The following is a 23942-nucleotide window of genomic DNA, read 5'->3' on the forward strand; positions in this document are numbered from 1 at the left end:
TGGAGAAGAAATAAAAACTTTGAGGTTCGCCGATGACATTGTAATTCTGTCAGAGACAGCAAAGGACTTGGAAGAGCAGTTGAACGGAATGGACAGTGCTTTGAAAGGAGGATATAAGATGAACATGAACAAAAGCAAAACGAGGATAATGGAATGTTGTCGAGTTAACTCGCGTGATGCTGCGGGAATTAGATTAGGAAGTCAGACACTTAAAGTAGTAAAGGAGTTTTGCTATTTGGGGAGCAAAATAACGGATGATGGTCGAAGTAGAGAGAATATAAAATGTGGACTGGCAATGGCAAGGAAAGCGATTCTGAAGCAGAGAAATTTGTTAACATCGAGTATAGGTTTAAGTGTCAGGAATTCGTTTCTGAAAGTATTTGTATGAAGTGTAACCATGTATGGATGCGAAACATAGACTATAAATAGATTGGACAAGAAGAGAATAGAAGCTTTCGGAATGTAGTGCTACAGAAGAATGCTGAAGATTAGATGGGTAGATCACATAACTAATGATGAAATATTGAATAGAATTGGGGAGAAGAGAAGTTTGTGGGACAACTTGACCAGAAGAAGGGATCGGTTAGTAGGACATGTTCTGAGGCATCAAAGGATCACAAATTTAGCGTTGGAGGGCAGCGTGGAGGGTAAAAATCGTAGAGGGAGACCAAGAGATGAATACACTAAGCAGATTCAGAAGGATGTAGGCTGCAGTAGGTACTGGGAGATGAAGAAGCTTGCACAGGGTAGAGTAGGATGGAGAGCTGCATCAAACCAGTCTCAGGACTGAAGACCACAACAACAATCACTAGTCGTTAAAGGCGTCCTGTTTTTCTGAACATGACTGTACATAAGTGGTCCCAAATATGACAACCAACCAAACATAAACAAGTTAATTTTTAATCAATGGATTCTTGACTTAAACTGTAAAAGTTACGTCTTTTGACAATTCTGACAAAATTACGTATGGGTTTAAGATATTCATAAGGACAACATTTACACTTCTTGTAACTAAACATACAATGGAGTGCAGTATGATACGAACGGAGTTTTTGTAATGTGAATGATAGCACCAAGATTTTTTTTTATATGTAGGGATTGCAATATTTTCTAAAAGTGGTGAATAATTGAGTTTGCTCATTAGGTAATAGATATGAGGGAGACAAGAAACTGTCTCTAAATTTCCAGCCGAGTGAGTTTTGCACCGTTTCGCCCTCTGCGTAGGACCTCTATGTCTATCATGTACTTATTGTTTTAATTTCTGCAATGTTCGGCAAATAATGAATGGCTCAAAATGGAACGCGTTTCTACGAAACACAGTTTCATTTGCAAAAGCGTGATTTTGCATTTAAAACCCGACCGATTTTTGCAAACGCTTCCTACAATTTCCGTAGAATGAAAGAAATACGAGCTTATGGATTATCGGAGCAGACCTGCGACTGGATTCAAGACTTTGTTGTAGATTTAACTCAACACGTCCCTCTTAACGGAACTAAATCGACAGATGTAAAGGTAATAACAGGAGTTCCAAGGGAAGTGTGATAGGACCGTTGTTGCTTACAATGTATATAAATGATCTAGTAGAAAGCGTCGGATGCTGTTTAAGGCTATTCGCAGATGATGCAGTTGTTTGTACCAAATTAGCAACGCCAGAAGATAGTAAGAACTTGCAGAACGACCTGCAGAGAATTGATGAATGGTGCAGACTCTGGCAGTTGACCCTGAACGTAAATAAATGTAACATATTGCGCATAGAGAGGAAAAGAAATCCACTACTGTACAGCTACGCTATTGATGTCAAACAGCTGGAGACAGCGTCTGCCGTAAGATAACTAGGCGTAACTATCCAGAGCGTCCTAAAGTGGAATGACCACATAATACAGATAGTGTTAAAATTAGACACCAGATTCATCGCAATAATCTTAAGCAAATGTAGCTTACCCACGAAAGAAGTGGCTTATAAGGCGCTTGTTCGCCCGATTCTTGAGTATTGTTCATTTATCTGGGATCCCTATCAAGTAGGACTAATAGAGGAGACAGAAAAGATCCGAGGAAGAGCGGCGCGGTTCGTCACGGGATCGTTTAGCTGGCGAGAGAGCGTTACGGAGACGCTAAACAAACTCCACTGACAGACGTTAGAAGAGAGACGTTGTGCATCACGGAGAGATTTGCTACTGAAATTTCGGAACAGCACTTTTCAGGAGGAGTCAGATTTTTTGCGAAAACAAAAGTCACACGTGATCTGTAACTGATATATTGTGTGAAAAAATATTTAACACGTTAATCTTATTTATTTATCTGACACTTCCTTTCCACAACCTCTTAGACTTAGTTTAACAGGGGGTGGACCTTTAATCTGACGAATTATAATGCTTGTAACGACGTTGATACTTAGAAATAGAAAAGGAACATCCCTTTTAACACGTGTGATAACCTGCGTGAAATGACACTAAATACGCTTAAACTTTCCCCACATTATGGCAGTGAAAGTAAAATGCAAATAGATTCATATAAGGAAATTTGCAACACCCATTTCAAGAAGGAATTGCAAAAAATAAGATTAATTACTAATCATCGTTCTCTTCTTTCAAATCTTCACTTGTGGAGAGATTCGTTAGAACTATTAAACATAAGTTGTTTAAACATTTCGCTGCAGAACGATCTTCCAAATATAATGATCTCATAAGTCAGTCCAGGCACTCAGAACGAAAAACAACTGATATGAGACTTGATGTTGTGAAAAGTAGTAGCCTTTTGTGAGACCTTAGCTCTGATTCGTTGCAGCTAATTGATAAGTTTGGTGTCGAGTTAACAAATTTGTTTCGACATGTGCTGACGTCCCTTACTTTCTATTCAAGGTCAGTACTACGAACAGACTTATTGAGTTGGAATGGGAAGCCAATGTGGCCAATTTTTTTATGGAGGACTTTGAGGAACGTTCATTGGAGTCAGCGACCTTGAAACCTGCGTGTTTTTTCAGATATGTATACGATACTTTTGTTGTTTGACCTCATGGTAGTGAGAATTTAAACCGGTTTTTGAAACACCTGAATTCAATCCACCCGACTATTCAGTTCACTATGGAGGTGGAAAAGAATGGATGCCTTCCTTCCTTGATGTGTTGGTCAGAAGGAAGACTGATGGTACGTTGGAACATTCTGTTTATAGGAAGCCCACCCACACTGACTTATATCTGCGAGCTGATAGTTGTCACCATCCAGCTCAGCGTAAAGGAGTACTTCGCACCTTGGTTCACAGGGCCCACGTTGCCTCAGACCCTGAAAGTTTGGCAGCTGAGCTGTCACATCTCGAAGTCACCTTTCGCCAGAATGGTTATAGTGAGAGGCAGATCAAACGTGCGTTGCGCCATCAGCCTTCTGTGGAACGGGTGAGTGACGATAGCAACGAAGTGGCACCTAAGTCTACGGCCTTTTTGCCTTACGCAGGAAGCATTTCCAACCGGATTGGCCGTATTTTGCGGAAATATGATGTGAAACGTGTTTTTCGACCACCTTCTAAGAGTAAGGCCCTGTTGGCGTCCGTAAAAGATGATCTTGGTTTGCGTAAGGCTGGTTTCCATCTTATTCCTTGCAGTTGTGGCATGTCATATATTGGTCAGACAATCAGGACTGTGGAAGACCGGTGTATTGAACATAAACGTCACACACGCTTACAACAGCCGAGCAAATCCGCTACTGCAGAACATTGCCTTGACACCAGTCATCCTATGGAATACAACAACACGGAGATTCTGGCTTGCACGTGCAGGTATTGGGATAGTGTTATTAAGGAAGCTGTTGAAATCAAACTACCAAGCAAACTTATAAACAGAGATGGTGGATTTTGTTAAAATACTGCTTGGAATCCGACTCTTTCTCTCATAAAAAACAGAGGGACAGAATTAGTGCTATGTCACCTGTTGATTAATAGTCACTTCGATATTTCTGATGTTGGTTATCCTTGGTTGTGTGTTGACTCTGCGGTTACTTGTCCTGTGTGTGGTATCTTCCTTTTTTCTCCTCTGTGAACCGAGGTATTAAATTCCCTTTGTACATTGCTTCCTCCCTGCAGCTGTGCCTTGAGAATGGCAGGGTGTGCTCCTGTCGAAATATCGGCGGTGGTCGACGACGTCACCCGGCAGCAAACCCATAAGTTATTTGAACTTTTAGTAGTCTTTTGTCTGCTGTGTGTAACACCATGAAAACGATTGATCCAGGTGAAGGTAAATTCACGATTGGTAATTTTGTTCGAATCTGCTAATTTAATACAGTTTTTTAAAAGTGTTTTCACTCCAAAACTGGTCTACCAAGATACTGAAATTTCTAGCAGTTGTGGAAAGAAACCCAAGAACATTACGGCTCTTAGAGAACATGGTGCGACCTGTACAGTAAGCCTCAACAGCACAGAAGTACAAAAATGAAATACCCATCCATATATATAACTGAAACAAAAATCACACGAGGAACAGGAAATAAAGCTTTTGCAAAATGACTGAGTTTTGATAAAACATACAGTACCTGGATTACTTTGTTAGAGAACACTTGTGTACATCATCATTCAAACAAGTGAAATATATGCCCATGAGGCAGCCAGTAACACATTTTCCAATACCAGTGTGTGTGTGTGTGTGTGTGTGTGTGTTTGCTGATGAAGCTTATGTACTGTTAATAAGTAATACAGTCATGGACCACGGTAAGTTACGCCAGTATTGTCAATATCATTACATGTTACTGATAAATAACACGATTAATTTGGTTAATTTTGAACATGGCACTACTTCAGGCAGAATTCGGATCATGTGGGCACTTTAGAACATGGCGACTATGGGGCTGCATGCTGATTGGCAGTTTCATTATAATGACTGATTGTCTGTTTTATTTTAATGGCCTGCATAATGCCACTGCTACATCATGGATTCCACCGTATTAGATTGTGACGTCTCTGCCTTTCTTCTGCATGTAAGTAACACATGACTGTGTGTGGAACTGTCAGCGACCCACACATGTGCTCTGACGAGGGTTCAAGGTCAGTAAAATTGGCCTAGTTAGTACATTACTATACTACTTAAAACCACTCACTTGTTACAGAGTTGTATACACCGCTATCAGTGTTTTATCGTTTCGTTCGTTTGAATAGAACAGACCGCGATTATCTCCACAAAACATACTTTCACGGTTACCAACACTGTTTCTTGTTTTTGGAAATTTGAGAAAAGTACTGTGGAAACAGAAAGGGAGGATCGGGGTTTCATGTACCGTCGACCACGACGTAGTTAGAGGGAGCACTGTGGAAGACTGGGAACTAAATGAGGTGCGTCCTTTCCAAACGAACAAACCTCGCATTCGCCTTGACTACATCTACATCTACATCCATACTCCGCAAGCCACCTGGCGGTGTGTTGCGTAGGGTACTTTGAGTACCTCTATCGGTTCTGTCTTCTATTCCAGTCTCGTATTGTTCGTGGAAAGAAAGATTGTCGGTATGCCTCTGTGTGGGCTCTAATCTCTCTGATTTTATCCTCATGGTCTCTTCGCGAGATATACGTAGGAGGGAGCAATATACTGCTTAACTCCTCGGTGAAGGTATGTTCTCGAAAATTCAACAAAAGCCCGTACCGATCTACTGAGCGTCTCTCCTGGAAAATCTTCCACTGGAGTTTATCTATCTTCTCCGTAACGCTTTCGCGATTACCAAATGATCCTGTAACGAAGCGCGCCGCTCTCCCTTGGATATTCTCTATCTCCTCTATCAATCCCATCTGGTACCGATCCCACACTGTTGAGCAATATTCAAGCAGTGGGCGAACAAATGTACTGTAACCTACTTCCTTTCTTTTCGGATTGCATTTCCTTAGGACTCTTACAATGAATCTCAGTCTGGCATCTGCTTTACCGACGATCAACTTTATATGATCATTCCATTTTAAATCACTCCTAATGCGCACTCCCAGATAATTTATGGAATTAACTGTTTCCAGTTGCTGACCTACTATATTGTAGCTAAATGATAAAGGATCTTTCTTTCTATGTATTCGCAGCACATTACACTTGTCTACATTGAGATTCAATTGCCATTCCTTGCACCATGCATTAATTCGTTGCAGATCCTCCTGCATTTCAGTACAATTTTCCATTGTTACAACCTCTCGATATACCACAGCATCACCCGCAAAAACCCTCAGTGAACTTCCGATGTCATCCACAAGGTCATTTATATATAATGCGGATAGAAACGGTCCTACAACACTCCCCTGCGGCACTCCTGAAATCACTCTTACTTCGGAAGATTTCTCTCCATTGAGAATGACATGCTGCGTTCTGTTATCTAGGAACTCTTCAATCCAATCACGCAATTCTCTGATAGTCCATATGCTCTTACTTTGTTCATTAGACGACTGTGGGGAACTGTATCGAACGCCTTGCGGAAGTCAAGAAACACGGCATCTACTTGGGAACCGGTGGCTATGGCCCTTTGAGTCTCGTGGACGAATAGCGCGAGCTGGGTTTCACACGATCGTCTTTTTCGAAACCCATGCTGATTCCTACGGAGTAGATTTCTATTCTCCAGAAAAGTCATTATACTCCAACATAATACGTGTTCCAAAGTTCTACAACTGATCGACGTTAGAGATATAGGTCTATAGTTGTGTTCGACGTCCCTTCTTGAAAACGGGGATAACCTGTGCCCTTTTCCAATCCTTTGGAACGCTACGCTCTTCTAGAGACCTACGGTATAGCGCTGCAAGAAGGGGGGCAAGTTCCTTCGCGTACTCTGTGTAAAATCGAACTGGTATCCCATCAGGTCCAGCGGCCTTTACTCTTTTGAGCGATTCCAATTGTTTGTCTATCCCTCTGTCGTCTATTTCGATATCTACCATTTTGTCATCTGTGCGACTATCTAGAGAGGGAACTGTAGTGCAGTCTTCCTCTGTGAAACAGCTTTGGACAAAGACATTTAGTATTTCGGCCTTTTGCCTGTTATTCTCTGTTTCAGTACCATTTTGGTCACAGAGTGTCTGGACATTTTGTTTTGATCCACCTACCGCTTTGACATAAGACCAAATTTTCTTAGGATTTTCTGCCAAGTCAGCAGATAGAACTGTAATGTAAGGAAACCACAGAAAAACCAAAATCTGGAAGACCAGCTGGGCAGGTGCGCGATCGCACCGTTCTCTCTCGTGTGTGTGACGTGTAGTTGGTTGGTTGGTTGGTTGGTTTTGGGGAAGGAGAGAGGACAGCGAGGTCATCGGTCTCATCGGATTAGGGAAGGATGGGGAAGGAAGTCGGCCGTGCCCTTTGAAAGGAACCATCTCAGCATTTGCCTGGAGCGATTTAGGGAAATCAGAGAAAACCTAAATCAGGATGGCCGGACGCGGGATTCAACCGTCGTCCTCCCGAATGCGAGTCCAGTGTCTAACCACTGTGACGTGTAGTACCAGTGCGTATCCTTATAATCAGCTGAAAGACAGGAAATCTGAATTTCGATGCCTTTGCACCGATTTGAACAACACACAGGAACGTGTCCAGCTAACAAGTGGCCCAGTACAGCGGTCAAGGAACAATGAGATGTGGTGTTCAAACGCGTGTTCAGGGATCGATATTCAGTTTGCCAGTCTTTTAATTGACTGTTCCACCAACTGCGACATAATCACGTGTACAAACAGTGATCTAATACTGTAAAATGCTTTTATTATTCCAGTCTCTGATCACAAATGAATTCTTTAGACGATGACCGGTTTCAGTCTGTTATGACCATCAAAAATGGTTCAAATGGCTCTGAGCACTATGGGACTCAACTGCTGTGGTCATAAGTCCCCTAGAACTTAGAACTACTTAAACCTAACTAACCTAAGGACAGCACACAACACCCAGCCATCACGAGGCAGAGAAAATCCCTGAACCCGCCGGGAATCGAACCCGGGAACCCGGGCGTGGGAAGCGAGAACGCTACCGCACGACCACGAGAGGCGGGCCTTATGACCATCCTCAGATCTTTTTTTATACCTTGTCCAAAAGTGATACGGCCACAATGGCATCGTCAAAACATATAAATATATTCTGCATAGCATCGTCACATAGATATTCTACACCATATTTAAAATCCATGTGACGATGCTATGCTGATTCTACACTCCTGGAAATTGAAATAAGAACACCGTGAATTCATTGTCCCAGGAAGGGGAAACTTTATTGACACATTCCTTGGGTCAGATACATCACATGATCACACTGACAGAACCACAGGCACATAGACACAGGCAACAGAGCAAGCACAATGTCGGCACTAGTACAGTGTATATCCACCTTTCGCAGCAATGCAGGCTGCTATTCTCCCATGCAGACGATCGTAGAGATGCTGGATGTAGTCCTGTGGAACGGCTTGCCATGCCATTTCCATCTGGCGCCTCAGTTGGACCAGCGTTCGTGCTGGACGTGCAGACCGCGTGAGACGACGCATCATCCAGTCCCAAACATGCTCAATGGGGGACAGATCCGGAGATCTTGCTGGCCAGGGTAGTTGACTTACACATTCTAGAGCACGTTGGGTGGCACGGGATACATGCGGACGTGCATTGTCCTGTTGGAACAGCAAGTTCCCTTGCCGGTCTAGGAATGGTAGAACGATGGGTTCGATGACGGTTTGGATGTACCGTGCACTATTCAGTGTCCCCTCGACGATCACCAGTGGTGTACGGCCAGTGTAGGAGATCGCTCCCCACACCATGATGCCGGGTGTTGGCCCTGTGTGCCTCGGTCGTATGCAGTCCTGGTTGTGGCGCTCACCTGCACGGCGCCAAACACGCATACGACCATCATTGGCACCAAGGCAGAAGCGACTCTCATCGCTGAAGACGACACGTCTCCATTCGTCCCTCCATTCACGCCTGTCACGACACCACTGGAGGCGGGCTGCACGATGTTGGGGCGTGAGCGGAAGACGGCCTAACGGTGTGCGGGACCGTAGCCCAGCTTCATGGAGACGGTTGCGAATGGTCCTCGCCGATACCCCAGGAGGATCCTACGGTCTTGGCGTGCATCCGTGCTTCGCTGCGGTCCGGTCCCAGGTCGACGGGCACGTGCACCTTCCGCCGACCACTGGCGACAACATCGATGTACTGTGGAGACCTCACGCCCCACGTGTTGAGCAATTCGGCGGTACGTCCACCCGGCCTCCCGCATGCCCACTATACGCCCTCGCTCAAAGTCCGTCAGCTGCACATACGGTTCACGTCCACGCTGTCGCGGCATGCTACCAGTGTTGAAGACTGCGATGGAGCTCCGTATGCCACGGCAAACTGGCTGACACTGACGGCGGCGGTGCACAAATGTTGCGCAGCTTGCGCCATTCGACGGCCAACACCGCGGTTCCTGGTGTGTCCGCTGTGCCGTGCGTGTGATCATTGCTTGTACAGCCCTCTCGCAGTGTCCGGAGCAAGTGTGGTGGGTCTGACACACCGGTGTCCATGTGTTCTTTTTTCCATTTCCAGGAGTGTATTTATATGTTTTGACGTTGCCATTGTGGCCGTATCACTTTAGGACATGGTGTAAAAAAGATATGAGGATGGTCATAACAGACTGGACATCGTTTAAAGAATTCATTTGTGATCAGAGACTGGAATAATAAAGCATTTTAATTGACTGATTTTAGTAATTCTGGGCTCTCTGTGGAGCTCACCTCGTGGAGACCGCTGATTATTGTTACAGACACGGATAACTGACGAGGATCAAGCTGGCTCCACAAAAAATCTCAGAGCGAACTGGAACGCAAATGCCACATCTTACGTTGCTGACCACAAGAGCCGCAAAGCCACACTGTTAAGCGGGAAGATCGTTCTTGTGAAATTTAAGTTCATTTTTTTTTTTAAATTTTACTCACTCTATTGACTTCTTCAGGAGTTCAGCTCGTTCCTCGAAGGAAGACATCCTGCAAAACATTAATAATAGCATTAGCAATAACAAAAATATTCAAAGAGTACGTGTGCTACCTGTCACACTCCTACAGTTGAATTCCTTTTATCTTGGCGGCTCGCGCATGCCTGCCCAGACTAGGGGGATTTCTGCGATGCCAGCCAAGAGAAGCAGAGCCATAGTATAGTATAGCTCGCAAACTTAGGTTTAGGGAGGAGCGCGCAGTTTATGAAGTAAAGCCACCACGGCCGCATTAACCCTTTCCCTGCTACAGAGACGTGCTCCCCGCATTCTGCGCTGCGCGCGATTTTGTCATCACTGCACTGCTCGCCTGTGCTGACATATGGTGTTCCGACTGCTTTGACACACTTACCATTCGATTTCACAAAAACTATTTGGCCCAGAAATTTGATTTTTATACTTTTAATACTGTCGCAAAAGAATATATCTCAATATGAAGAGTAAAACAGCGACTGCGGAAGAGAAGATACACAAACAAAATAGATAACATGAATATTGTATGTGTGCCTTTTCATTGTTTTTAATTGCTGTGAAAAGAAATATTAGATGACAAAATTAGAAAAACCGAAAACTTATTGCGATTATAATGAAGAGACAAAGCACTAGAAATTTCAAAAAATTACATTCAAACGAATAAAATTCATGAAGTAAGGCACTTCGATACAGTTTTTAAATAAAGAAAATATTAAGCATCAAACAAGGTTTGAACTCAGAACCCTTCGCTCAATAGCCAAAAACCTTAACCATTACGCTAACGCAGCTGCCCTTTTAACGGAATATCTGGAAGAGTTTAAAATATCACACAAAATACCGAGAAACACTGATGGTATGACCATGAATTACTCACGTTTCGTCGAAGTACAATAGCAAATAAACAATTACCACTGTTCTTTATTGCGAAAAAGCGGTTCGTGAGAATGATACAAACACCTTTCCTTGCTATCGCCTGAATTAGGAGGCTTATTGCTTGTTTGGTTTAATTAATTACTAGAATTTGAAGCAATTGGTAGAAAGATTGCTTTTTTCAAACTTTCTATAGAAGAAAGTCTGCTATCAAGACATTGCTTTTGTTCAATTACTTTATTTATGACTGAACGTTTCTAAAACTGAAGACACTCGTCCGTACTCTGCACTGCAGTCGAGCTCTGGCAACGTCCTTCTCTGTTCATTGGCTGACTGTGTTTTGTGACGTCAGATGCGCAGAACGAACCTAAACTCGGCTCTAAATGACGCGCACTATAGTGGAAGATACCACCGTTGAAAATATGCCAGGTGTGATCGTGTCTGGATAACTGTCCTCAGTGCTGAGATAAGTGTGAACACTGGACTGCTTCACTAGGCACGTTGCTAGTGGTGGTGGTGTCTTCTGGCAGCGCTCTGACTGACCTAAACATTTGTAGGCTGACCTGCGTTCTAATAAGGACTCCGAACCCTTACACTTCTCTCCACTGCAAAATAGCTTTTCCTTGATACCTGAGTATACGTCCCATCAATCGATTGTTTTATACAGGGTGAAATGTACACTCCTGGAAATTGAAATAAGAACACCGTGAATTCATTGTCCCAGGAAGGGGAAACTTTATTGACACATTCCTGGGGTCAGATACATCACATGATCGCACTGACAGAACCACAGGCACATAGACACAGGCAACAGAGCATGCACAATGTCGGCACTAGTACAGTGTATACCACCTTTTGCAGCAATGCAGGCTGCTATTCTCCCATGGAGACGATCGTAGAGATGCTGGATGTAGTCCTGTGGAACGGCTTGCCATGCCATTTCCACCTGGCGCCTCAGTTGGACCAGCGTTCGTGCTGGACGTGCAGACCGCGTGAGACGACGCTTCATCCAGTCCCAAACATGCTCAATGGGGGACAGATCCGGAGATCTTGCTGGCCAGGGTAGTTGACTTACACCTTCTAGAGCACGTTGGGTGGCACGGGATACATGCGGACGTGCATTGTCCTGTTGGAACAGCAAGTTCCCTTGCCGGTCTAGGAATGGTAGAACGATGGGTTCGATGACGGTTTGGATGTACCGTGCACTATTCAGTGTCCCCTCGACGATCACCAGTGGTGTACGGCCAGTGTAGGAGATCGCTCCCCACACCATGATGCCGGGTGTTGGCCCTGTGTGCCTCGGTCGTATGCAGTCCTGATTGTGGCGCTCACCTGCACGGCGCCAAACACGCATACGACCATCATTGGCACCAAGGCAGAAGCGACTCTTATCGCTGAAGACGACACGTCTCCATTCGTCCCTCCATTCACGCCTGTCGCGACACCACTGGAGGCGGGCTGCACGATGTTGGGGCGTGAGCGGAAGACGGCCTAACGGTGTGCGGGACCGTAGCCCAGCTTCATGGAGACGGTTGCGAATGGTCCTCGCCGATACCCCAGGAGGATCCTACGGTCTTGGCGTGCATCCGTGCTTCGCTGCGGTCCGGTCCCAGGTCGACGGGCACGTGCACCTTCCGCCGACCACTGGCGACAACATCGATGTACTGTGGAGACCTCACGCCCCACGTGTTGAGCAATTCGGCGGTACGTCCACCCGGCCTCCCGCATGCCCACTATACGCCCTCGCTCAAAGTCCGTCAACTGCACATACGGTTCACGTCCACGCTGTCGCGGCATGCTACCAGTGTTAAAGACTGCGATGGAGCTCCGTATGCGACGGCAAACTGGCTGACACTGACGGCGGCGGTGCACAAATGCTGCGCAGCTAGCGCCATTCGACGGCCAACACCGCGGTTCCTGGTGTGTCCGCTGTGCCGTGCGTGTGATCATTGCTTGTACAGCCCTCTCGCAGTGTCCGGAGCAAGTATGGTGGGTCTGACACACCGGTGTCAATGTGTTCTTTTTTCCATATCCATGAGTGTATTTAAACCGACAAACTCTGGGAGGTTGTAGGGGACATCAAAACAAATATTTTTCCCTAATGTTATTTTTTCCTATGAGGATTATTTAAACCGGTGGAGGCCGTATTACGTTCTTCAGTTGTTAGTGCTGTATTACGAACTTCAGTTGATAGAGGGCTCATTACGCTCTGCAGTTGCAGGCAACTGCTGTCCACCAGTGTAGCAGTGCATTGTCTGTGTCTACTAAAGGAGCAATACACCTGGAGTGAGCACACTGATATGCTTGGTGCGTACTACGTAGCGCACCACAACGGACGAGCTGCACAGGGGGTTTATCAACAACAATATCCTAATCACCGTATCCCACATCATACGACCTTTGCTGATGTGTACCAATGTCTGCAAGAGACCGGGTCATTTAGCAGATTACCTGGACAGGGACGCCGTCGCACGGTAAGAACGCTGCAATTTGAGGAATCTGTCTTGCAGCATCTGGAACGGGATCCTTCAATCAGCACTCGTGCAATTGCACGTAACATGCGGACGAATCAGACGAATGTAAGATCAGTCCGTCGACAGCAATGTACGTTTCACTTACAGCGTGTCTACAACCTGGAACTAGTTGATTATTCACCCAGAGCACAGTTTCCGCAGTGGTACCTGGAACAGTGTGAAATGCATCCTACATTTCCATCCTCTGTGTTGTTTACCGATGAAGCAACGTTCGGGAGTGATGGAGTCTTCAACGTGCACAATTCGCATATTTGGAGTGAGGATAACCCACATGCCACAGTTACTAGCGCTCATCAAGTGCGGTTCTTCGTTAATGTGTGAGTCAATGTTGTTGGGGACTGTTTAATTGGACCGTATCTGCTACCCGGGCCATTAAATGGCAGGCACTATTACAATTTTCTCGCCAGAGCATTGCCAGAATTACTGGAAGACGTCCCGCTCCCTACAAGACAACGCTTGTGGTTCCAACATGACGGGGCGCCGGCACATTTCAGTCGTCGTGTGCGTCGATTCCTGGACCGACGGTTCTCAGAAACGTGGATTGGCAGAGGTGGTCCTGTACCGTGGCCTGCTCGATCCCCAGGTATGTCCCCTCTGGAATATTTTGTGTGTGGAGAGATGCGCAACCTTGTTTAAGCACGTCCTGTTGCATCAGAAGAGGATCTGGTTACCCGGATAGTAGCAGGAGCAGGAACAATTCAGGATACTCCTGGAGTTTTTGCTCATGTCAGACAGAACATGATCCGACGCTGTAAACTTTGTTTACGTGTCAGTGGAGGCATTTTTGAAAATCTACTGTAACTGAAATTGGGTTGTGTTAATGTGTTGTCTCTCGGTCATAAAAAAATGGAAAAGTGTTTGTTGGTTTAATTAACTTGCCGCCAGAGAAATCTACCTCTACCGGTTTAAATGCTCCTCATAGGAAAAAATGAAATTAGGGAAAACTATTTGTTTTGATGTCCCCTACAACCTCCCAGAGTTTGTCGGTTTAAATACTTTTCACCCTGTATAGTCAAGTTCAACGACAAATTTGTTTTCTCTCCCATTTCTATGTAATAGCTCTTCGTTAGTTATCAGATACGGATCTAGGTTCCGGTTCTTTATTTGGGGTGGGGGGAGATTTTTACTGTCTCCACTTCTGCACAACCCCTCCCCCCTTCTCCAAACATGATTTGCCATCACCGTCACTTACAACTGGCAACAGACGTGTACGATTCAATAACGATAACAATTAAATATATAAAAAATTTTAACGCAGTAATAAAGTGTTTACTGAGAAATTCTTCCATTCCATCTGTGGCATGACTCAAAAAATCAGTGTTTAATAAAATTAGTTGAAAACAGTCTTGGTTGCTATTTGGTTTTTTATTTATCAACTACGCGTTTCATCATATTTAGGCGTCTTCAGGCTGATCTACATAGAAAACAAAGAACAAATACATTTATTTAAGGATCGAGATCGCCTTGTGCAGACTTGGATAACCTAAAAGCATGTATAAACAGATCAAATACTGAAAGAGCAAATACCTTAATTTAGTACTCCTTAGGACGATCCATTAGACATTGTAGGTAAAGGGCATCGTCGGGTACATCAGGCCAACATCGACTTCGTTAACCTCAGTAAGTACTAGAAATGTAAAATAGTAAGGACGGATAAGAGAATTCACCAATGATCCGACACTCAGAAATGCAATCAAATTCCCGAAGCCTTATGATAAGGTTTTTACCTTTTCTACATGGACGTGAGTGACTCCAAGACCTGCATAACGCGTTCACGTTCACAGGAGCAAATCATAGAATAAGATGTGGCCTAAGTAGTTAGCATAATGCACCACAGCCTCGTGTGCTAATACTGACCCCAAATGAACCATGGACCTTGCCGTTGGTGGGGAGTCTTGCGTGCCTCAGCGATACAGATAGCCGTACCGTAGGAGCAACCACAACGGAGTGGTATCTATTGAGAGGCCAGACAAACGTTTGGTTCCTGAAGAGGGGCAGCAGCCTTTTCAGTAGTTGCAGGGACAACAGTCTGGATGATTGACTGATCTGGCCTTGTAACACTAACCAAAACGGCCTTGCTGTGCTGGTACTGCGAACGGCTGAAAGAAAGGGGAAACTACAGCCGTAATTTTTCCCGAGGGCATGCACGGAAATGGATAGGTTAAAGTTAGATTTAGTGGGAATTAGTGAAGTTCAGTGGCAGGAGGAACAAGACTTCTGGTCAGGTGACTAAAGGGTTATAAACACAAAATCAAATAGGGGTAATGCAGGAGTAGGTTTCATAATGAATAGGAAAATAGGAATGTGGGTAAGCTACTACAAACAGCATAGTGAACGCATTATTGTGGCCAAGATAGATACGAAGCCCACACCTACCACAGTAGTACAAGTTTACACTCCTGGAAATGGAAAAAAGAACACATTGACACCGGTGTGTCAGACCCACCATACTTGCTCCGGACACTGCGAGAGGGCTGTACAAGCAATGATCACACGCACGGCACAGCGGACACACCAGGAACCGCGGTGTTGGCCGTCGAATGGCGCTAGCTGCGCAGCATTTGTGCACCGCCGCCGTCAGTGTCAGCCAGTTTGCCGTCGCATACGGAGCTCCATCGCAGTCTTTAACACTGGTAGCATGCCGCGACAGCGTGGACGTGAACCGTATGTGCAGTTGACGGACTTTGAGCGAGGGCGTTTGCGGGAGGCCGGGTGGACGTACCGCCGAATTGCTCAACACGTGGGGCGTGAGGTCTCCACAGTACATCGATGTTGTCGCCAGTGGTCGGCGGAAGGTGCACGTGCCCGTCGACCTGGGACCGGGCCACAGCGACGCACGGATGCACGCCAAGACCGTAGGATCCTACGCAGTGCCGTAGGGGACCGCACCGCCACTTCCCAGCAAATTAGGGACACTGTTGCTCCTGGGGTATCGGCGAGGACCATTCGCAACCGTCTCCATGAAGCTGGGCTACGGTCCCGCACACCGTTAGGCCGTCTTCCGCTCACGCCCCAACATCGTGCAGCCCGCCTCCAGTGGTGTCGCGACAGGCGTGAATGGAGGGACGAATGGAGACGTGTCGTCTTCAGCGATGAGAGTCGCTTCTGCCTTGGTGCCAATGATGGTCGTATGCGTGTTTGGCGCCGTGCAGGTGAGCGCCACAATCAGGACTGCATACGACCGAGGCACACAGGGCCAACACCCGGCATCATGGTGTGGGGAGCGATCTCCTACACTGGCCGTACACCACTGGTGATCGTCGAGGGGACACTGAATAGTGCACGGTACATCCAAACCGTCATCGAACCCATCGTTCTACCATTCCTAGACCGGCAAGGGAACTTGCTGTTCCAACAGGACAATGCACGTCCGCATGTATCCCGTGCCACCCAACGTGCTCTAGAAGGTGTAAGTCAACTACCCTGGCCAGCAAGATCTCCGGATCTGTCCCCCATTGAGCATGTTTGGGACTGGATGAAGCGTCGTCTCACGCGGTCTGCACGTCCAGCACGAACGCTGGTCCAACTGAGGCGCCAGGTGGAAATGGCATGGCAAGCCGTTCCACAGGACTACATCCAGTATCTCTACGATCGTCTCCATGGGAGAATAGCAGCCTGCATTGCTGCGAAAGGTGGATATACACTGTACTAGTGCCGACATTGTGCATGCTCTGTTGCCTGCGTCTATGTGCCTGTGGTTCTGTCAGTGTGATCATGTGATGTATCTGACCCCAGGAATGTGTCAATAAAGTTTCCCCTTCCTGGGACAATGAATTCACGGTGTTCTTATTTCAATTTCCAGGAGTGTATATGCCGACTAGCTCTGCAGATGACGAAGAAATTGAGGAAATGTATGATGAAATCAAAGAAATTATTCAGATAGTGAAGGGAGACGAAAATTTAATAGTCATGGGTGACTGGAATTCGTCAGTAGGAAAAGGGAGAGAAGGAAACGTAGTAGGTGAATATGGATTGGGGCTAAGAAATGAAAGGGGAAGCCGTCTGGTAGAATTTTGCACAGAGCACAACTTAATCATAGCTAACACTTGGATCAAGAATCATAAAAGAAGGTTGTATACATGGAAGAAGCTTGGAGATACTGACAGGTTTCAGATAGATTGTATAAAGGTAAGACAGAGATTTGGGAACCAGGTTTTAAATTGTAAGACATATCCAGGGGCAGATGTGGACTCTGACCACAATCTATTGGTTATGAACTGTAGATTAAAACTGAAAAAACTACAAAAAGTGGTAATTTAAGGAGATGGGACCTGGATAAACTGACCAAAGCAGAGGTTGTACAGAGTTTCAGGGAGAGCATAAGGGAACAATTGACAAGGAGGGGGGAAAGAAATACAGTAGAAGAAGAATGGGTAGCTTTGAGGGATGAAGTAGGGAAGGCAGCAGAGGATCAAGTAGGTAAAAAGACGAGGGCTAGTAGAAATCCTTGGGTAACAGATGAAATATTGAATTTAATTGATGAAAGGAGAAAATATAAAAATGCAGTAAATGAAGGAGGCAAAAACGAATACAAACGTCCCAAAAATGAGATCAACAGGGAGTGTAAAATGGCTAAGTAGGGATGGCTAGAGGACAAATGTAAGGATGTAGAGGCTTATCTCACTAGGGATAAGATAGATACAGCCAACAGGAAAATTAAAGAGGCCTTTGGAGAAAAGAGAACCACTAGTATGAATATCAAGAGCTCAGATGGAAACCCAGTTCTAAGCAAAGAAGGGAAAGCAGAAAGGTGGAAGGAGTATATAGAGGGTCTATACAAGGGAGATGTACTTGAGGACAATATTATGGAAATGGAAGAGGATGTAGATGAAGATGAATTGGGAGATATGATACTGTGTGAAGAGTTTGACAGAGCACTGAAAGACCTGAGTCTAAACAAGGCCCAGGGAGAGCCAGTCCTGACAAAACTCTACCATCTGGTGAGCAAGACAGGCGAAATACCCTCGGACTTCAAGAAGAATATAATAATTCCAATCCCAAAAAAAGCAGGTGTTGACAGATGTGAAAATTACCGAACTATCAGTTTAATAAGTCACGGCTGCAAAATACTGACGAGAATTCTTTACAGACGAATGGAAAAACTGGTAGAAGCCGACCTCGGGGAAGATCAGTTTGGAACACGTGAGGTAATACTGACCCTACGACTCATCTTAGAAGCTAGATTAAGGAAAGTCAAACCTACGTTTCTAGTATTTGTAGACTTAGAGAAAGGTTTTGACAAAATTGACTGGAATACTCTCTTTCAAATTCTGAAGGTGGCAGGGGTAAAATACGGGGAGCGAAAAGCTATTTACAATTTGTACAGAAACAAGATGGCAGTTATAAGAGTCCAGGGACATGAAAGGGAAGGGAGTGAGACAGGGTTGTAGCCTCTCCCAGATGTTATTCAATCTGTATATTGAGCAAGCAGTGAAGGAAACAAAAGAAAAATTCGGAGTAGGTATTAAAATCCATGCAGAAGAACTAAAAACTTTGAGGTTCGCCGATGACATTGTAAATCTGTCAGAGACAGCAAAGGACTTGGAAGAGCAGTTGAAAGGAATGGACAGTGTCTGGAAAGGAGGGTATAAGGTGAACATCAACAAAAACAAAACGAGGATAATGGAATGTAGTCGAATTAAGTCGGGTGATGCTGAGGGAATTACATTAGGATATGAGACACTTAAAGTAGCAAAGGAGTTTTGCTATTTGGGGAGCAAAATAACTGATGATGGTTGAAGTAGAGAGGATGTAAAATGTATACTGGCAATGGCAAGGAAAGCATTTCTGAAGAAGAGAAATTTGTTAACATCGAGTATAGATTTAAGTGTTAGGAAGTCGTTTCTGAAAGTATTTGTATGGAGTGTAGCCATGTATGGAAATGAAACATGGACGATAAATAGTTTGGACAAGAATAGAATAGATGCTTTCGAAATGTGGTGCTACAGAAGAATGCTTAAGATTAGATGGGTAGATCACATGAGGAAGTACTGAATAGGATTGGGGAGAAGAGAAGTTTGTGGCACAACTCATACGGCCAGAGGGGAAAAGACTCATATTTAGGCAGAAATGTGGAAGCCTCAGGATTACATTAATAACACCGATTTCATAACTTCTAAAAGGGCCTACTTAGCGCCAAATATTTGGTCGTTAAGGAGGGGCAAACCTTTGTCCCCCATATGCCTAAATAATTCAATTTCTTCCAAAATGTTTAGCTTCTTAACCTTTTGTGCAAAATTAAAAATCTTAAGTTTTTGTACTTGCGGAGGACTATGGCCACTGGCTTTAAGATGTTGAGCAAAGGCAGAGTTCTGTTTTACCTGTCCCCTTCTACTGAGGAGATGCTCTTGCAATCTTATTTTAAAGGTTCTGCCTGTTTGCCCAATATATCCTACATTAGAATCGCGACACTCCAGCAGATATACCCCCGATGCCAAATGGTTGTTCTTTTTAGGTGATTCATTATGTATGTACAAAAATTGGAGATTGGTAGCCCTTTAGCTACACTGTCTAATGGATCGTACCTAAGAAATACGAAATTAAGGTATTTGCTCTTTCAGTATTTGATCTGTTTATACATGCTATTAGGTCATCCAAGTCTGCACAACGCGATCGCGATCTTTAAGTAGATATATTTGTTCTGTGTTTTCTATGTGGATCAGCCTGAAATATGTCTAAATAAGACGAAAAGCGTAGTTGATAAATATAAAAACTAAATTGCAACCAAGACTGTTTTCAGGTAATACTAAGTATTTACTCATCACACAGTGTTTAAAATATTTCAATTTAGAAATAAAAGTTTGTTTACATGAGTGTATATCATAGAAAATTGTTTTAGAATAATGTTCAAGAAATTGCCAAGAAGACCTGTTATAACATCCACGAGATATATCAATGCAACTGCAAAAAAAAAAAAAAAACAGAGTGAATTCAAACCGCAGAATACCACAGAGTATCGTATCAGCCATATTCGTTGCATTTGTCCATGTTGATAATACACAATAACCGCGCCACACTGTATACCCTTTGAAGCGCAAACGTCTGAAAATTTGAGAATTACATATTTCGTGCAAATCATACAAAAACTGTAATAGTAATAAACCTTCAAAACTCTGATAATGGCATAATTTACAGAATATACAATTAAGTTTGGTGTAATCCAGAATGAATACGAGTGGTGAGACATACGTTTGATGTTCAAATGCCGGATGAACCACCTATTTACAGAAAAAGGAAAGGAAAGAACAGTAAAAGTTACTCATTCCTAAGGTTAAGCCTTTATCACCAGAACTGTTACACAGGAACACGATAAAATTTAAATAAGGGCATTAAAATTACGTGATCTCTTTCCTTGAAACAGTGTCAACATAAGAAGTACATTCACATCAGCAATAGTTTGTAAAATAGAACAAAATGAAACCGCAGCGTCACATGGACAGCCATTCGTGTGCACGGCCCATACATCTCCATGAGGGCCACAGCCACAAGGTACATGTAGAAGCAGTGTGACAGGACTTCGTGTTTGAAAACACAGAACCTACGGTTTCATAAAATTAAGTATTCTCTCCAGTGTCCACTATTTCTCCAAGCGCTACGTTTGTGAACAAGTACAAGCACTCCATCTTCAGGCCGCAAGTCGCCCATCGGGACCATCCGACCGCCGTGTCATCCTCAGAAGAGGATGCGGATAGGAGGGGCGTGTGGTCAGCACACCGCTCTCCCGGTCGTTATGATGGTTTTCTTTTACCGGAGCCTCTGGTATTGGGTCGAGCAGTTCCTCAGTTAGCATCACAAGACTGACTGCACCCCAAAAAATGCCACAACACTTACAATGGAATGCGAGAGTCGTTTCTACTGCGCCTGTTTTCTGTCAGTGCAGCCTCAAATGCTTCCAGAAATTCTTATGTAATTTAGAAACCCATATTTCTTCAGCCTTCTCAATGAATTACATCCTTCAACGAACATTCTCCATCACCCCTGTATTATAATAGATTGAATGCCTAGTTCGTCCCCAAAAATCTGCCACAGGTAATGTCTGGATCCCTTGTCATCACAACATTACATGTACGTGACGCAAAGTCAAAACGGTTCTGCATTGTGCCAGGGTGCATCAGTGACATGTGGGTCGTCTGGTGTACACTGACCGTCTAAGCAGGTGGGAACTGTCTGTGTGCCATACACTTCTCAACTATTTACCCGAACGTCGAAAACCTGTAGGACGTTCTTCGTGTCTCTGGCAATACAGTTTTGCGCAGTTTCATCGTTTCAGCTCGACACTGATTCACTTTGTCTTAAGACCACACTATTCATATCTGTACGGCATTATCTTGTCATTTGATAAGATAATCTTGTATGCCGGCATATTACTTTTCCTTATGTATTTCCTTGATGAGCTTCACTTCTGCACCAGGAAAATAATCATGTAAGTATATTCTGGAACATTGTCAAAAACTTAATTGTGTAAACTGGAGATGGAGGGACTGAAACGATAGAGAGGGAACTGATGATATCAGCTGCATCGGGACTTTATGTGCAATCAACGACTACGAATGAAAACGTGCGCTGAAGTAGGACGCGAACCCGGGATCTCCTGCTTACGAGGCATTTGCCTTAACCTCTGCGCCACCCGGACACAATGTTCATCGCACATGTGCGGACTGTCTCGGCACGCTCCTAAGCCGACCCACACTCTATCGTCTCCCAGTCACAGTCTCCTCCTGTATTCTCCGTGTTCGCTAGCTTTAGATTCCTGCAGGAAGTCGAACCTTGTGGCTGTGGATTCACGGCTCAGCAAAGCGTATCACTTATGTGAAATCGTATGTCTCTTCTTTCGAATACGTGCTAAAGAACAGGCACTAGGCATTCGTATAATCTTCAATTAAGTAGACTACAGACAGACTTAAGAGCTACGGCATTAAAGATATCCCTTGTATGTGAAATATAAACTTCATAAGAGAAAGTAGAGAAAGTCGTTGGCATGTTCAATCACAGGCATGACACTAGCTTTCGATTAGTGAACTATAAGGTATAACGTCCCACAAAGGTCTGTACTGTTCCCTCTCTTGTTCTTAACCTACATAAGTCTTTTCTAATGCCTTTCATGGACGTTTAAAAAACTGTAACCTTTGCTGATGACACAAACATACTAGTCGAGAGTGCAAATTAAGTCTTACAAGATACATCTCAGATGAGAGCTGAACAGACGTAACATTGCTTTACAGCGAACAGTTTAAACGATAATCTCCAAAAGACTCGTATCGCGCTATTCCCAGCATACAAAAATTACCTGCTAGTGCCAGAAGTAAACGTTAACCATGATACACTAAAACTGTTTTACGTAAAATTCCATAAAGAGTTAAAGTGGGTAACACTAATAAAGAAGTTGTGTTCACCATGTTTCGCTCTTACACGCCATCACTTAAGAATGTTGGCCTGTTTAGCTTATTACCTTATGAAATTATCTTCTGGGATAGTACACATAAAACAAAATATTCATTTAGTACAAGCAAGTAAAAAAATGTCGTGTAAAGCAGGTAACCAAACATATCGCAGAAGCCTTTTTATAGGCCTTTTAATTCTTATACACTTTTAATTGCATTTGCTGTTCCATGGTTTCTACAAAACTCAGACTATACCATTAGTACAAGACCCCAAAGGCATTTTTCATGTAGATTTCGTCTCATTGCCTAGGTCCAGAGATGTAGTATATACACTGCTGAAAAGGTATTCAGCAGGATCCCATCTAAGATAAAGGGAGTAGAGAATCCCATATAATGCAAAGTAGAATTAAAGACTTATCTCATTGTCCACTATACCTACGAATTATCTGCTTGTGTAGATTCAGTGTTTGAACAGTTCTGCTAGGTGTATGGCAACAGATGTACGAATAGGTACTTATTTTCTTTGAAAAAACACCATTGTGCTGAATTATATGTTTGGCTGGCTATAAACACATAATTGAGGATAGAATAGTTTTTTTCCAAATTGGCAGGTTTCCTCCTAATACAGTGAGTAGCATTTAGCTGGTGTAATCGTAGGTGCAGTAGGATAGTGTAGTAACGGTTTAACAGAGTTGGCGCTTGCTTCGTTTTCAGATTTATTTTTGCTTCTAGGATATAGGTTGCTAAAGCACGCTGGAATATTTTTCCAATAACAACACTTGCAAACTAATTAATAAAACACTCAGAATCATCCCTGTCTTCCGACAAATAACACTTTAAGATAGTGGAATTATGCTTGAATTAAACTTACAACATTGAGTAAAGGATCAATGAGTGCAGAGAACGTAGCATACCAGTTCCCGATTGTGTGATACATTTACCATAACATGTTTCGGGAATATGTAAGCCAGTGTGCGATTACTTTGCGTGGGGAACCTTCAAGTCTAAAGTGTAGAAGATTCGTAGTCTCCAAGAACTGCAGCAGAACATTTCGCATGAGATTGCAGCAATTCCAGCAGTCCACTTTTTTTCCGTCTTCAGATACTTGCTGACGAGGGCCCAAAAGTGCCAAGAGACGAACGGTGGTTATTTTCAACGTCCGTTATAGTGACGTTAGTACTGTATATCCTTTACTGTGTTTCTCTGTAGCATGGATCTTTGCTCTTCATGTCACTTTTACTTCCCTCTGTGCTATC

The 23942-nt window shown here is 44.0% G+C and overlaps 1 long non-coding RNA gene across 1 annotated transcript in view; it reads right to left on the reverse strand.

The window, feature by feature from the left end:
• Positions 1 to 23942, reverse strand: part of LOC126106514 (uncharacterized) — a 62295-nt gene that overhangs the window by 37484 nt on the left and 869 nt on the right. The window contains exon 2 of the long non-coding RNA XR_007523360.1: positions 9877 to 9924. This is a non-coding gene — a long non-coding RNA (uncharacterized LOC126106514). The remainder of the gene's footprint in view (positions 1 to 9876; positions 9925 to 23942) is intronic.

This window comes from Schistocerca cancellata, chromosome 10 (assembly GCF_023864275.1).
Source record: "Schistocerca cancellata isolate TAMUIC-IGC-003103 chromosome 10, iqSchCanc2.1, whole genome shotgun sequence".
NCBI classification, from domain to species: Eukaryota; Metazoa; Arthropoda; class Insecta; order Orthoptera; family Acrididae; genus Schistocerca; species Schistocerca cancellata.